A 17172-nucleotide genomic window follows, 5' to 3' on the forward strand; every position below is an offset into this window, starting at 1 on the left:
CCATTAAAGAAACAAAGAGCAATATGACAGAAGTCCCTCCTTGTCAGTAATTACTTTAATTGCAAGTAGATTAAATTTTCTAATCGAAAGACAGAGATTGGCAGAAAGACTTTAAAAACATGATCTAACTAGATACTATCTACAAGACAGAATCAATTTAGACTCACAGGCACACACAGGTTGAAAGTGAAAGGGTCAAAGAAGATATTCCATGTAAATCATAACCAAAAGAGAGCAGGGACAGCTATGCTAATATTAGATAAAACAGACTTTAAATCAAAAAAAGGTTTAAAAAAGACAAAGAAGGACATTGTGTATTAATAAAAGAATCAACCCAGCAAGAAGACATAACATTTTTATAAACATGACAGACCATCAAAAATATATGAAGCAAAAACAGAATTGAAGAGATAAATAATTCTAGAGTAATAGTTGGTGATTTCAGTAGCTCCTTCTCTATAAAGGATAGAACAACCAAACAGAAAATAAGGAAATAGAGGACTTAACGCAAAATATCAACTAGATTTAACAGACATATACAGAACACTATACCCAACAATAACAGCAAATGCTTTTCTCTCCAGTGTACATGAAATATTTTCACCAAGATAGACCATATGTTAGGCCACAAATTGAGGCTCAATGTGTTTGAAAATATAGATACTATACAAAGTATTGACGGCAGCAGTGGCCCATCTGGAGCAGCCACTGCCATCACGCCAGCTGCAGTGGGAAGGCACGGCTGGGGTTGCATGCTCCACAGAGACAGCAGGAGCCAAGGACAAGTGGGAGCCCCACTCCTTCTGAGTTGGGATGGGAGCTCCCCGGGTGCTGCTGCAGCCACCCAAGCCACAGCTGAAGACCTGGACATCTGTGTGCTCTTGGAGCCTGGGAGCAGGTGGGACCCACACCTCACCCCACAGCTCCAGCCACCCAAACCATGGAGCAGGCAGGAGCTCTGCACACACACCCAAACCAGGCACAGCTGCAGCCACCCAAACTGCAGCTGCAGATTCAGGCAACCCTGCACTCTTGGAAGCCCAGGAAAGCGCCTCTGCCCTCACAGGCTCAGAAGTGCCTGCTCCTACTGCCTGGCTTCTCCTGCTGTTGGTGCCTGCTCAAATCTCAAAGCAAAGTCAAGGCCAAGCCCAGGTGCTGTCACAGCCCAGCTGTTTTCACACACTCAGGGCAGTGCTGACACACAAGCTCCCTGCCATGCCAGCCCCCTCCAAACAAACATAGGAGGGAAGACAAGGGGAGGCTGAAGGCAGCTCAGCGCTGGTCTGAAGGCACCCCTTAGCACCTACAGCCTGGGTGCCATGAATGGCAGCAGGAGGCAGGCAAGTTCCTGAGTGGAAGTGGACAGATCCCCAGTGAGCCCCGCTTTCAGGCAAGGGAGGACCTAAAGGCTGGGGGCTGGGCTGCCAGTACCAGGGACCAGAGACGGAACTTGTGGTGCCTTTTGCAGGCCTGTCCATGGCCACCCATGGACCAATTGCCAATCAACTTCCTCCCCTCTGAGCCCCAAAGAAGCCCCAGGCTCAGCCAGAACAGACATCAGAAGCACCAGCTTCAGAGTGGAGCTACCCACTCCAGGGTCTTCTGTCTGCTGAGAGCTGCAAAGATGTTGGGACCACCAGATGCAGAGAGGAGCTACCCACTCCAGGGCCTCCTCTCTGCTGAAAGCTGAGAGGACATTGGCATGACCTGCCTGCAGAGAGGAGCTTCCCACTCCAGGGTATCCTCTCTGCTAGGAACAGAACATTCATCAGGGCACCCTGGTTACAGAAAGGAGCTGTCCCCTGAAGATTTCCTCTGATCTGTTATATCACTCAATAAAGCTCCTCTTTGTCTTGCTCACCCTCCACTTGTCTGCGTACTTCATTCTTCCTGGGCGCAAGCCCAAATGGCAAGGATAAAAGAGCTGTGACACAAACAGGGCTGAGACATACCCTCTTGCTCACCACATTGTGAGTGAAGAGAAGGAAAGAAGAGCTATGGCTCTTTGGGTAGCCCAGATCTGGGAACTCCCCAAGGTAGGGCTGTGACTCCCTCTTTGGGGGCCCTGCAGTTCCTGGCATCTCCAAGCCTCCAGGCATCACTATGTTCCCCCATTTCAACCTTGGAAGCTACTTTTGGTGTGCCTGGTCCAGCTGCAACTTTGCAGAGTGCCAGCACCTGTGCCAGCACCTGCAGCTCCCCACCACACTGCAGCAACCAACATGTCTGACTGTGCAGTGGCCAGACCCCATGCTCACTCACACACTCCTGGCTATTCCACATCTGATCACCCTTGGCAGGCATGGGACCCAGTCCAGTAGGTCAAGTGCAGCCTGCCAGGGTAAGTTGGTGAAACAGCCTAGCCACAGAGGTTTCTAGCCAGAAAAATGACACCCTGAAGATCCTGTAACTGTATATTATCTGACAACTTGGGATGAAGATCTTGTCTCTAAAAAAAAAAGAAAAGGTTTTTTTTAATTAGCCAGTCAAGGTGGTACATGCCTTTAGACCCAGCTATTCAGGAGACTGAGGTGGGAAGATTGCCTAAGCCAAGGACTTCAAGGCTACAGTGAGCAAGGATGACACCACTGCACTCCAGCCTGGGTGACAGAGTAAGACCCTGTATCTTTACAATTAATTAAATTTAAAAATGAGAAAGAAATAAAAGAGAACAAAAGACCACCATCTCTTACAAACATTGATGCAACAATCTTCAACAAAGTACTAGCAAACCAAAACTTGCAGCACATTAAAAGCATTTTACACAATCACCAAGTGGGATTTATTCCTGGAATGCAAGGATGGTTCAACGTATTAGAATCCACCACTGTAATAAACAACATTAACAGAATGAAGGGGAGGAAACCACATGATCTTTTCAATTGGTGCAGAAAAGGCATATGACAAAATTCAATACCATTTCATGATAGAAAACACTCAACAAACTAGGAATAGAAGGAAACCACCTTAACATAATAAAAGCCATATATGAAAGACCCACAGCAAACATCATATTCAATGGTAAAACAAAAAAAGCTTTTCTTCTCATGTCAAGAATAGAGCAAGAATGCCCACTTTTGCCACTTGAATTCAACATAACACTGGACATTCTATGAAGAACAATTAGGCAAGAAAATGAAAAGACATCTAAACTGGAAAGGAAGAAGTAAAATTATCTCTGTTTACAGATGATATAATTTTATATATAGAAAACCCTCAGGATTCTAACAAAAGAAACTATTAGAACTAATAATCGAATTCAGCAAAGTAGCTGGATACAAAGCACATAAAAATCAGTTGCATTTCTACATACTAACAATAAACAATCTAAAAGGGAAAATATGAAAATTCAGTTTACAATAGCATCAAAAAGAATAAAACACTTAGGAACTAACCTAAACAAAGAAGTAAAATATTTTACAATGAAAATTATGAATCACTGCTGAAATTAAAGAAGACTTAAACAAATGGAAATGCATCCTATGTTCATGGATTGGAAGACAATATGGTTAAGATGTCAATACTACCCAAAGTGATCTGTAGATTCAATGCAAAACCTACCAAAATCCAAATGGCATTTTTTGCAGAAATAGAAAAACCCATCCTAAAATTCATATAGAATCTCAAGGACCCAAAATAGCCAAAATAACCTGAAAAAAAGAACAAAGCTGGAGGACTCACATTTCCTGATTTTAAAACTTACCACAAAGCTATAATAATTAAAATACTGTGGTAGTGGCATAAAGACAGACAAATATACCAATGGAATAGAATTAAGAGCCCAGAAATGAACCCTCATAGATAGATAGGTAGATAGATAGATAGATAGATAGATAGATAGATAGATAGATAGATATAGATATAGATATAAATATATATGGTCAAATGATTTTTGACAAGAATGCCAAGACCATTCAGTGGGGAAAAGACAGTCTTTTCAACAAAGAATCCTGGGAAAATGGGATATTCACATGCAAAAGAATAAAATTGGATCCTTATCTAATCCATATTCAAACATTAAATCAAAATTTATCAGAGGCCAGGCACAGTGGCCCAGCACTTTGGGAGGCCAAGGCAGAGGATTGCTTGAGGCCAAGAATTTGAGAACAGCCTGGGCAATATAGCAAGACCCTCATCTCTACGATAAGTTTAAAAACAAAAATGAAACAATTTTTAAAATGTTTTAATGGATCAAAAGCCTAAACGTAAGACTTAAAACAATAAAACACTTAGAAGAAAACACAGGGCAAAAACTTCACAACATTGGATTTGGCAATCATTTCTCAGATTCAACATCAAAGGCACAGACAACAAAATAAAATATAGACAAATTGGACTTTCTAAAAATTTTTAAATTTTGTACATCAAAAGACACTATCAACCAAGTAAAAACACAACCCACAAAATGAAAGAAAATATCATATCTGAAAAGGGATTAATATGCAGCATACATAGAGAACTTCTAAAACTCAACAAGAAGAAGACAACCTGATTCAAAAATGAGCAAAAGTCTTAAGGTGACTCATCTACTTTGCAGGATGCCTGGGAGTTGCCATCTGCTCGTCCCCTTTACACTTACAAAGCCAATGGACCAAAAGGTGGCTGTCTTTTTTTTTTCTACAAACAGGAATTGGAAGTAGTGGCCGGCAGGGCAGTGCAACCTCTGGTTCCTGTCTATTCATGAGCCTACTCTCTTTGAGTCCTGCGGTGGCCTCAGAGCTGGCAGAAACACACTGGGTTTGCCCCTGCCTCCCTCCAACTATGAGATGGGCCATACTAAACTGCCCACAATATTGAAAAAAAAAAGGTTTTCATGGGCAAAAGATTTAAACAGACATTTCTTTAAAGAAAATACACAAATAGCCAATAAGCACATGAAAAGATGTTCAATATCACTAATCATTGGGGAAATGCAAATCAAAACAATGAGATACCACCTCACACCCATTAAAAGGGCTACTGCCAAAAGAACAGAACAGAACAGAAGTTCTGGAAAGGGTGTGGAGAAATTGGGACCCTTGTGTACTGTTGGTGAAAATGTAAAATGTTACAGCCGCTGTGGAAAACAGTATGACAGTTCCTCAAAAAGTTAAAAATAGGATTAACTTATGAGCCAGCAATTCTATTTCTGTACCCAAAAACACCGAAAGCAGGGCCTTAAAGGATATTTGTATACCCATGTTGGTAGCAGCACTGTTGAGGATAGCTAAACCATGAAAGCAACCCATGGTCCATCAGTGGATGAATGGATAAGCAAAATGTGGTATATCTGTACATGAAATATATTCCACCTTAAAAGGGAAGGAAATTCTGATGTAGGCTACAACATAGATGAATCTTGAGAACATTATGTGAAGTGAAATAGCCAGTCTCTAGTAGACAAGTACTGTATGATTCCACTTACATGAGGTATTTAGAGTAGTTCAAAATTATACAGTCAGACAGTAGAATAGTGGGTGCCAGCAGCTGGAGAAAGGGGAATATGGGAAATTATTGTTTAACGAATACAGAGTTTCAGTTTTACAAGATGAAATGAGTTATGGAGATGAATGATGATGATGATTGCACAACATTATGAATGCATTTAAAAATACTGAACTGTGTACTTAAAAATAGTCAGGATCACAAATTTTTTGTTTCATGTATTTTACCACAATTTTCAAATGGGGAAACATTTTATAATCATTTGAAAGAATAGGAGTACTCATAGGGGTGAAGTTTAGAAGCTACTAACTTCAACGTAAAATACTAACAACAGAGGAAAGAGAAAATCATTAACAGCAGCATCTAACCAGATTTCAATCAGTGGGGTTTCATAATTCATTATGTTCAACTAAATAGGGATCCCTGAAATGTCAATACAAAATTTATTTTTCTAAATGCAATTACACTATAAGCACTGTTAAACCTTGGGATATTGATTATTTGAACATTTAGACAAATAAAAGTATTAAAATATTATAAAAATTAAAAGACTTAGTTAAGAAATCGTAACATCTATGAATATACAATCATGTTTTCCCTGAAGATATAACTTCAGTCCCAAAATAAATTTTCAAATATAAAATAGCTATAATAATGTTTCAACCAAAAATTTTATATTACCATAAAATTGGAAGAGAAGTAGCTAGTTTTTAGGATAATAAGAAAATGTTAGTAATAAAGCATTATTTGGAAATATGGAGCAAAATTCTGTTACCATGGGCTTTGTTTTTAGATCCATGATTTGATTAAAATTCATGTGTCCCTTTCTATTTATTATAAAAAGAGATAAAAACCTACCACAGTAAAATGCCTCTAGGTCTATGCCTAGTGCCTTAGAAATAAAAATTTATTATCAAAGAATGGCTAAAGCCTCAGCTCATCCAGTAGGAGGAACAGTAGAGCTCCTCCTACTGTTTCTCCAAAATGTAAAATGAGTCTGAAGTTCCTCAACTTTAACTGAAGAACCAGAGCATGACAAAATCAAGGCATAGGAACCTGAAGAGTTAAAGCCCCTGAGTCAAGGCTGAGATTCTGATTCTTAAACGGGAGGAGCTAAAAGTCAAACCCTGACAGGGGCAAAGCTTCTAGGTTCATTCTCAGGGCCTTCCCTTCCCTTAAGCTGCTTTGTCTAAGAACTGTGCTCACTTGCAAATTTGCAGGGGCTTTTTGGCAATATCTGAACTCAAAGAAATGCAGCTCTAACAAGAAAATACCAAGCACATGACAAAGTGTGGCAGAGAATTTTTGAACAAAGCACCTCTTCCCATTATCCCCAAACACTCCAAGGCCAGTGTCTACTCTGCACACAAATCATCGTGAAGGAAGTGAAAGGTATATTCAGGTATAAAACAATTTTTCTAAATAAGTTGTTAGTAATAAGTTTCTAACAACTTAGAATTAATATATTAATATCTGGTTAATTCAAATTCTTAGTCTCTGACATTTTTGGCAAATGGATAGTAGAGTTTGTTTTTCAGTCTATGGGCATGAGAGCCAATGCCTGAACCACAAAGAGAAAACAGTAAATGTGTTAACAATAAAGGTTCGAAGGTTATACACCAAACTTAACACATGGGAAGATGAAGAGCTGGGGACAAAATAAGGTGTTTTTCTTTCTACTTGATATAATTCTATATTAGTTGAATTTTTTATAATGAGCATGTTTTATGTAAAACTTCTGAAATTTTATTTTTTTAAAGAGTCATCTAAAATAACAATATTATCTGGGACATACTTACCCATCTAGGTAATAATCTATGCTCTCCATTTGGTCACTTTGTTCAGTCATCCCACAGACTAGCTCCTTTGGGGCACTAGTCCCCAGACCAGGCACTGCGGAGGCTGCAAAGACAATCCTTGTAACAGCAAACGTTTATGGAGTGCTATGTGGCAGGTACTGTCTCAAGAACTTATCAGAGCTATCCCATTTAATCCTCATCCAATTTTGTCAGACCCACTCCTCAAATGAGGAAACAAGGCACAGAGCAGTTAAGTAAATTGCTCAAGACCTCAGCTGACACTGATGGAACAGGTCGTTTGGCTTCAAGCTGCACCTTTAATCACTATGCTATTTTGCATCCCTAAGGGTGAAAACCCTTCCCAAACTCTGAGAGTTTACAGTCTAGTTGGAGAGAAATGTAGAAACCAATCACATATCATAGATGGTGTGATAAAGGTACACAAAGAAAAAAGAAAGTTTGATTGAGTGTGGGTGGGAAGGGTGAGGAGTGTCAAGGAACCTTTCCAAGAGGAAGCACCCAGCAAAGCCAAGAGCTGGTCTTCTCACAAGAGCTGAGGGAGGGGAGGGTAATGAACATCTACTCCACACCTGCCACTTACCAGGTGCTTGGTGAGTGTATTAGTCTGTTTTCATTTTGCTAATAAAGACATACCCAAGACTGAGCAATCTACAAAAGAAAGAAGTTTAATGTATGCATAGGTCCACGTGGCTGGGGAGACCTCACAATCATGGCAGAAGGTGAAAGGCACATCTCACATGGTAGCAGAAAAGAGAAGAAAGCTTGTGCAGGGAAACTCCCCTTTATAAAATCATCAGATCTCGTGAGACTTATTCACTATCATGAGAATAGCACAGGAAAGACCCGCCCCCATGATTCAATTACCTCCCACTGGGTCCCTCCCACAACATTTGGTAATTATGAGAGTTACAATTCAAGAAGAGATTTGGGAGGGGACACACCAAACCATATCAGTAAGTGTTAACACAGATCATCTCCTTCTAGTCCCATAATAGGCCCTATGAACTATGTGTTGTCTCTATTTTACTGATCAAGAGACTAATACCCCAAAAGTAAAATAACTTGTCTGAAACTGAAGAATTATTAAGTGCCAGAGCCAAGAACGAACTTTTATCTAACTCAGAAGCCCATGCTCTTTCCTCTCCCACCTCTCCCCACTACACACATGCACACGCACACACACAAGCACACACACGCACACACACACATACAGAGCAGGAGGAGAAAAGTTAGAAATAGCAAAAAGACATTAAAACATCCTGTAAAAGGCTGGGCGCGGTGGCTCACACCTGTAACCCAGCACATTGGGAGGCTGAGGCAGGCAGATCACAAGGTCAGGAGATCAATACCATCCTGGCTAACACAGTGAAACCTCGTCTCTACTAAAAATACAAAAAATTAGCTGGGCGTGGTGGTGGGCGCCTGTAGTTCCAGCTACTCGGGCGGCTGAGGCAGGAGAATGGCGTGAACCAGGGAGGCAGAGCTTGCAGTGAGCCAAGATCACGCCACTACACTCCAGCCTGGACAACAGAGTGAGACTCCATCTCAAAAAAAAAAAAAAAAAAAATCCTGTAAAAACAAAACAGCAATTAATAATAATAAAATAGTAAGTTAAAAATAATATAGTCCCGGCTACTCGGGAGGCTGAGGCAGGGGAATGGCGTAAAAACCCGGGAGGCAGAGCTTGCAGTGAGCTGAGATCCGGCCACTGCACTCCAGCCTGGGCAACACAGCGAGACTCCGTCTCAAAATAAATAAATAAATAAATAAATAAAATAATAATAATAATAATAATATACAGTGAGTCTCCATTGGTTAAATAAAATAATAATAACAAAATGGTAATAATAAAAATTAATTTAATAATAACAAACAAACATACTGGCATGAGAAATCTCCATACTCTGAAAGAAATCTCTTAAATAAGCAGCAGGCCATTGGTCTGAGGTCATCTCCATACCTTGAGTTCCTACAAACAAATTGCAACTTTAGTGAGTAAACAAACTGAAAATCTAACTTTGAAATATAACAAATGGTCAGTCTTGGCCAACCACAGCAGCTGAGCTCCAGCCAATCACAGGCTGCCCCCTGCTCAGATCATGTTCAAATAGGGCAAACATCAAGCTGTAGCCAGTCAAGCTCTTTCTGCACTTTCCTTTCCTATGTAAACATACTCACTTCCAACTGTGCTTAGTGAGCTCTCTGAACTTTTGCTGGTTCTAAGTACTGCCAATGCATGAATTATTTTTTGCTCAGATAAACTCTGCTAAATTTAAATTGACAAAGGCTTTTATTTTAACAGACAAAGCTATCCAGCCACAAAGTGAACTATCATAAGATGAACCCTATTCCTGGAAATGTTTGTGCAAATTTTTAACATCTGTCAGCCTGTCCTGGAAGGCCCAAGGTGAAACTTTGGACTATCCAACCTCTAGGGATTCTTAAATCACAGTGGGTTTCTATGGTTACAGTTACCCTAAGAAGTTAAGTAGACCCACAAAACAAAGTTCCACTTTGGACTGGTTTTTGTTTCTGTGGCTACACTCTCAGTTCTCTGAAGAGAAAGTTGAGTTTCATCCTCTTTGTTATCCTCACTCTTCTCAAGGTCACCCATGACCTTTGAGAGACAAATCTAATTGCTATCTCTCTGTTCTCATCTTACTTTACCTCTCTGCGGCACTATACACTTCCTTGCTAAAACACTTTTTCTATTGATTTCCATAGCTACACCTCTCCATCTTCCTGCCTGTTACACTGGCTGGTCCTTCTCCATCTTTTTTGCTGCTCCTCCTCCTCTTCCCAACTTCAACAATGTTGTGACTTGGAGACGCAGTTCTGCACCACCTTTTCTTGGATCTATACTCTCTCCCAACATCAGCTGGTCATGGCCCTGATCTTCCAATGCCACCTATATGCAAATGACACCCAAGTGTGTATCTTCAGCTCTGACTTATCTGATATCAATGTTTTCATGTCCAGTAGGCATCTGAAACTAAGCACATTCAAATCAAACCCTTAATTTCCACCCCCTAAACCTCTTCTTTCCCATCTCAGGAAATTGTTCAGGACAAAGACCTCTTTCCCTCAGTCCCCACATCTAATCCATCAATATATCGTGTTGTTTCTCTCTCTAAAATATATTTTGGAATCAACTACTTCTCACCATTTCTACTATTTCCACCTTAGACCAAGACCCTGGACTTACCTGGCTTATCTGAAATAGCCCTGGTGCTCTTCCTGCACCCACTCTTGCCCGCACAGTCATTCTCCTCACAGCAGCTAGAATTGCACATACAATAAAATCTAAACTCTTCATCGAGATCTTACAAGATCCCAGATGGCCCAATCCCTGCCTGCATCTCTGTGCTTATCTTCCATTACCCCTCCTTTGCTCACCAGGCTCTGGCTATAAGAGCTCCTTCCAGTACCTTGAACATGCCAAGTTTGCTCCTGCCTCAGGCCTTTGCACTTGTTTCCAATGCCTGGGGTGCTCTTTTCCTTCCCCTCTCTAGCTGATTCCATCTTCTTAAATAATACCCCCTCAGGGAGGCCTTTTCCACTCCACACCTGTCACTCTCTATTACATTAACCTATTTTATTTTCTTCATAGCCTCTTTGTTAGCTTGTTTATTGCCTTTATTCCCAAGGAAAAGTAAACTCTAAGATAGCTGGGACTTCACCCATCATGTTCACCAGTGACCCAGTACCTAGAACAGTGCCTGGCATAAAATAGGTGCTTAATAAATATTTTTGAAGAAATTCAATATAAGGATTAAAGAAAGGTTTTTGCTTAACAGAGTCCACTGATGACTTTATGCCACAACTGGAGTTAAAGATGTTTAAAAAGCATTGATTTCTGTTATAAACAAGTGACTAGAGAGTCCCTGGTTGCCCATGTTGCCCCAACAAGTTTACAATGGATCTGTTACTAGTAGTACTGAAAGAGATAACAACCAATAACTCTGGGGCTCAACTTCCTTCGTTTTGCATTTTCAATCTCTTAATGTAGGAAACACAGTTTAAAGGATAACTCTGCCTCTTTCTTCCAGGCCCCCAGTGTTATTATTTGAAATGAAGAGACACCAAAGCAGAAAGCCTGCTTTAGGCCAAGATACAAATTATCTCATTGATATTGTCAGATGTGTGTCATGTTCCCACGGGGGAACTATCCATAAGTAATGTCATGAGCCACTTGCGGTTTCATATGAAACATCTCCACATGGACATCCTCTGCAATTTCTGGTGAGTTTGTAGTTCCATTGGAGGTACCTTTTTTAGAAATGTTCATTATTTTTAGATATTAAAGCAAATCTCATAAGGAGGATTAAGGATTAGGTGTTATCAATGTAAAGAGAAAATAATCATTCTTTATCATTACCGCATTATGTGGAAAAAATGACTTCCTTTCACTGAGTTTTGGTTTAAACCACTATAGTGAAAATGGCTTCTGAAAAATTGTCTCAGGTAACATTTACAGTCATAATATGGAAAAATATAATTTGCCATCAGTAGCCTATTATTTCTACACTTCTCAGTTATTTGTGACCTGAAAAAATAAGGCCTATGGCTTAATAGGATAAGAATGCTGCTAAGATACGTAGAAGCAAAGATAAACCCTCTTTTCTGTCCTCCTCAAGAATATGAGATGGAGGTGCAAGTCATGATCCTTTCAAAAAAGCAAGGCTGCACACCCAGAGCCTTTCTAAGCAGTCCTACTTCAAAGGGACACATACAGTGAAGTGCTGGGGCTGCCTTAAATAAGGTAATGCAGGGAGGAAAACCTTTTCTTGTTATAAGCATCTGAATACCTCAAGAAAAAAATATTTCAAGGTTGTGTTATTGGTTTATTGTTCATCATCTTCACATTTCCACTTGCCTATCTAACCACAGCTGAATATTTCATTTCCAACTCCCCTGTTAATGTTACAACTACAAATTAATTTCATTTCCTTGTTGGTAATATGTTACATTGCTTGATAAGGTTTTAAAAGATTATCAGAATAAAAGGTGCCAGAACAGTACAAAATATCATCACATCCCTAAAGAAAAAAAGGCTAGAGATCTCTGGCATAGTGGTAACTTACCAGCCTTCAAAATTACTGAAAAACAACTGAAACTTTTAGTCTATGAATTTCAAATCCTTTGACCAATCCCCTGATATAGATATCTACAACCTTCATTTGCTTTTGTTTATCCAACAAATGACATAAAGATGTGATGCTCTGATGAGATGAAATTGAATGTGTGTGTGCACACACCTGTGTGTGCATTTGAATGTGTGTGAAAAGGAAGACACCTATTTTCCAGGGTGTGTCAAAGATGTACTGTTCTTAATGACTTCTATCTGGGATTTACTTGTATTCAAATGTTTAAGTTTTTCTTCCTTCCAAACATCTAAGCCATACTAAATTAATGGAAGAAAGTGGTAATTGTTTACTAAGGGAACAAAACAGAATGTCACATTAAGAAATCATTGGAGGCCGGGCGCGGTGGCTCAAGCCTGTAATCCCAGCACTTTGGGAGGCCGAGACGGGCGGATCACGAGGTCAGGAGATCGAGACCATCCTGGCTAACACCATGAAACCCCGTCTCTACTAAAAATACAAAAAAAAACCTAGCCGGGCGAGGTGGCGGGCGCCTGTAGTCCCAGCTACTCCGGAGGCTGAGGCAGGAGAATGGCGTAAACCCGGGAGGCGGAGCTTGCAGTGAGCTGAGATCCGGCCACTGCACTCCAGCCCGGGCTACAGAGCAAGACTCCGTCTCAAAAAAAAAAAAAAAAAGAAAAAAGAAATCATTGGAAACCCTGTTATCCATAACCACCATCCTACTCTAAAAATTAAAGAAAGAAGAGCACTGGAGTTAAAGTTACATTCCCACTCAAACCAAAGACATTTTTGCCTCTTCATATAAACTGTAAACTCCTCTCTCTCTCTCTAACAGGGTTTACATCATATGTCTGGATTCTATCCCAATGCCCTACAAATTGAAGGTACCAAATACCTATTTTCTTTTTTATTATTATTATACGTTAAGTTCTCAGATACATGTGCACAATGTGCAGGTTTGTTACATAGATATACATGTGCCATAGTGGTTTGCTGCACCCATTAACCCATCATCTAAGTTTTAAGCCCAGCATGCATTAGGTACTTGTCCTAATGCTCTCCCTCCTCTTGCCCCCAAGCCCAAACAGTTCCCAGTGTGTGATGTTCCCCTTCCTGTGTCCATGTGTTCTCATTGTGCAAATCACACTGTGAGTGAGAACATGCAGTGTTTAGTTTTCCATTCTTATGTTAGTTTGCTGAGAATGATGGTTTCCAGTTTCATCCATGTCCCTGCAAAGGACATGAACTCATTCTTTTTTATGGCTGCATAGTATTCCATGATGTACGTGTGCCACATTTTCTTTATCCAGTCTATCATTGATGGGCATTCGGGTTGGTTCCAAGTCTTTGCTATTGTGAGCAGTGCTGCAATAAACATAAATGTGCATGTATCTTTATAGTAGAATGATTTATAATCCTTTGGGTATATACCCAGTAATGGGATTGCTGGGTAAAATGGTATTTCTGTTTCTAGATCCTTGAGGAATCACCACCCAAATACATATTTTCTAAGAATTATGATGATAATGAATTAACTCCTCTAATTCCTACCAGGAAATATATTCCATACATAATTAGACCCATGTTTCTCAAAACATGTTTCACAAAAGATGTATGCCTTGCAACATGGATGGCTGTTCTACTAAAAATGGGAGAAAAAGAAAAATTCTTTAGCTAAGTAAGATTGAGAAACCTAAGCATAAAGTTAAATAAGTTGCATTACCACATAATTTCTTAAGAAATTTTAAAACATTTTTATGCATTGTGAAACTCTAAAAGACAGCTAAAGTTTGCAACATTTCCCATAATTGTTTGATAAGGAAAACTTTTGAAACCTTGAAGGGTACTAGTGTCTTACAGACCAAAGTTTAAGAAATGCTACATTAGATGAATGTTAAGTGAGTGTCCACTATACAAAAGGATAGCGTTCATTGAAATATACCCTTTCTTTCAGCCCTGGGGATTTTTTTCATCTGTAAACAGATGATAATAACACCTACCTCACAGGGTTGTCATGAAACTGGAATGAAATCAAATATATGCAATGCCAAGTCTAGCACAAAGAGGACCAAAATGAACTCTCCTCCTCTGTCCATAAAGGCAGTACTGTGAGGAAACTGAAATTGTACTGAATTTTTTTGCACTTATACACACCTCTGTATAGGTTTGTATGCCTGGGGATGGAATTGTATCATATGACACTCCATTATCTGGCTCAGGAGTTAAGTCAGTCCAGCTAAAGCCATCTCCCACCCAACTAGGATTTTAGTTCCTTAACTTCATAAACCTCCATCCACCACTGCCTTCCTTAATTAGACCTATGATTCCTCACACACAGTCAACACACTTGTAAAGACCCAGGCATTCAAGCATAAACCAGAAATGTAGTACATCCGGTTGCCAAAATGGTTAAGTACTTTATTAGCGAAGGATCTTAAGCACATATATATGTGTATATATATATATATGTGTGTGTGTGTGTGTGTGTGTATATATGCGTGTGTATATATATGTTATTTAGGGTCATACAAGTGCTGAACAGTACACTAGAACTGCTTTTAGTTTCTAATCTGTTTTAACAACACTGCATGGCAAAGTTGATTAAAATAAATATTCAAATAAAATCTAATTTGAACAAAGCAATACAAAAATGTTTAAGCCTCAAGTGCATGCAGCCACAGAATATGCTCTTGGACATTGCTCCCTAAGGGGCTGCTATCCTCCGCCTCCTTGAAGGCACCCATGTCAGGGGTTGCCCGATACAGGGAGCCGGTTCCTAGTTAAGAATATGAGAATGTGTGCACAGAAAGGCAGGCAATAGCACAAACAGCCATGCTTCTAGAAGGTTCTAGGGAGAGAGCAGGAGCAGTGCAGAGGGAATAGGAATGAGCAGGCAGAGGACCTGGGGTCATGAGACCTTTGGGTGGGAGGAGCCAGTGGCCGGGAAGGTTCTAGTGTGTTCCGTCTCCCAGCAGCTGCCTGCTTCTACGAGGTCATGCGGAGCCAGCACCTGGGCCTAGAACCAGCCACAGCCCCGTAGCTTCGCCCACTGCCTTCCGACCATAGACCCCCACAAAGTGAACGTGCTTTGGGCCTTTGTGAAAATGTGTAAACAAGATCCAAGCGTTCTGCACACCAAGGAAATGTGTTTCCTGAGGGAGAGGGTGGAGAGCATGGGGGGTAAAGTATCACCTGCTACTCGGAAAGCGAAATCAGAAGAAAATACCAAGGAAGAAAAATCTGGTAGTAAGAAGGTGGAGGAAAACTTAAAGGCAGATGAACCATCAAGTGAGGAAAGTTATCTAGGAATTGATAATAAAAGTGTGATTGAACCAGACACTGATGCCCCTCCAGAAATGGGAGATGAAATGCAGAGATAACAGAGGAGATGATGGATCAGGCAAATGATAAGAAAGTGGCTGCTATTGAAGCCCTAAATAACGGTGAACTGCAGAAAGCCATTGACTTATTCACAGATTCCATCAAGCTGAATCCTCACTTGGCCATTTTGTATGCCAAGAGGGCCACTGTCTTCGTCAAATTACAGAAGCCAAATGCTGCCATCTGAGACTGTGACAGAGCCATTGAAATAAATCCTGATTCAACCTAGGACACAGGAAATTGCAGAACATCAGAGAAAGTATGAACGAAAATGTGAAGAGCAAGAGACCAAAGAAAGAATAGAAAGAGTTAAGAAGGCTCGGAAGAGCATGAGAGAGCCCAGAGGGAGGAAGAAGCCAGACAAGCCAGACAATAGTCAGGAGCTCAGTCTGGCTCTTTTCCAAGTGGCTTTCCTAGGGAAATGCCTGATATTTTTCCCAGAGGAATGCCTGGAATGGACGGGGCATACCTGGGATGGCCAGAAGGCCTCGACCCAATAAAATTCTCAGTGAGCCAGAGGTTCCTGCAGCCATACAGGATCCAGAAGTTATGGTGGTCTCCCAGGCTGTGGCTCAGAACCCAGCGAATATGTCAAAATACCGCAGCAACCCAAAGGTTATGAATCTTATCAGTAAATTGTCAGCCATATTTGGAGGTCAAGCGTAATGCCCTTCTGATAAATAAAGCCGTTGCTTAAGGAAAGGCAACCTAGATCACCTGATGAATGTTACAGTAATACAAACCAGTGTACCTCTGACCTTCTCATCAAGACAGCTGGAGTGCTTTGAGGATAATTCCTACCCCTCTCCCCCGAATGCAGCTGAAGCATTTTACAGTGGTTTGCCATTAGGGTATTCATTCAGATAATGTTTTCCTACTAGGAATTACAAACTTTAAACCCTTTTTAAACCTTAAAAATATTTAAAACAAATTTAAAGGGTCTGTTAATTCTTATATTTTTCTTTATTAATCATTTTGGATTTTTTATTTGAATTATCGGGCAGGAAAAATACTTATGTATGGAAGATTATTGCTCTAATTTGAGTGAAATAAAAGTTTACTAGTGCGAAGCAAAAAAAAAAAAATGTTTAAGCCTCTTGTGATGCACAATTCATCAGTGATACATTAGTGCCCTCTGCTGCTGGTTGAGTTTTCTAACAGCTCAGAATTTCAGTATGGTTTTTCTTTTTCTCCTTTTTTTTTTCTTTTCTGTCTTTTAAGAACATTACAGTGTATTGTTTTGGTTCAACATTTTATACATTAATTAATAAAATTAGTAGAATGGTAATCAGGATGCATGGCATTATTTTAAATTATTATTGCTTGTGTTTTGACATCAATGCAAAGAAATTTCTTGATCAAAATTACTTAGAGATTTCATATTGAGCTGCAATCATGGAACACAGCATACATTATTGCTCTTTAATTGTAAAATATTCTAT

General features: G+C 40.1%; 1 pseudogene; it reads left to right on the forward strand.

Moving 5' to 3' along the window:
• The first annotated feature begins 813 nt into the window (after positions 1 to 813).
• LOC105474373 (hsc70-interacting protein pseudogene) lies at positions 814 to 16412 on the forward strand (annotated as a pseudogene).
• The last annotated feature ends 760 nt before the right edge of the window (positions 16413 to 17172 follow it).

This window comes from Macaca nemestrina, chromosome 10 (assembly GCF_043159975.1).
Source record: "Macaca nemestrina isolate mMacNem1 chromosome 10, mMacNem.hap1, whole genome shotgun sequence".
Lineage (NCBI taxonomy): Eukaryota > Metazoa > Chordata > Mammalia > Primates > Cercopithecidae > Macaca > Macaca nemestrina.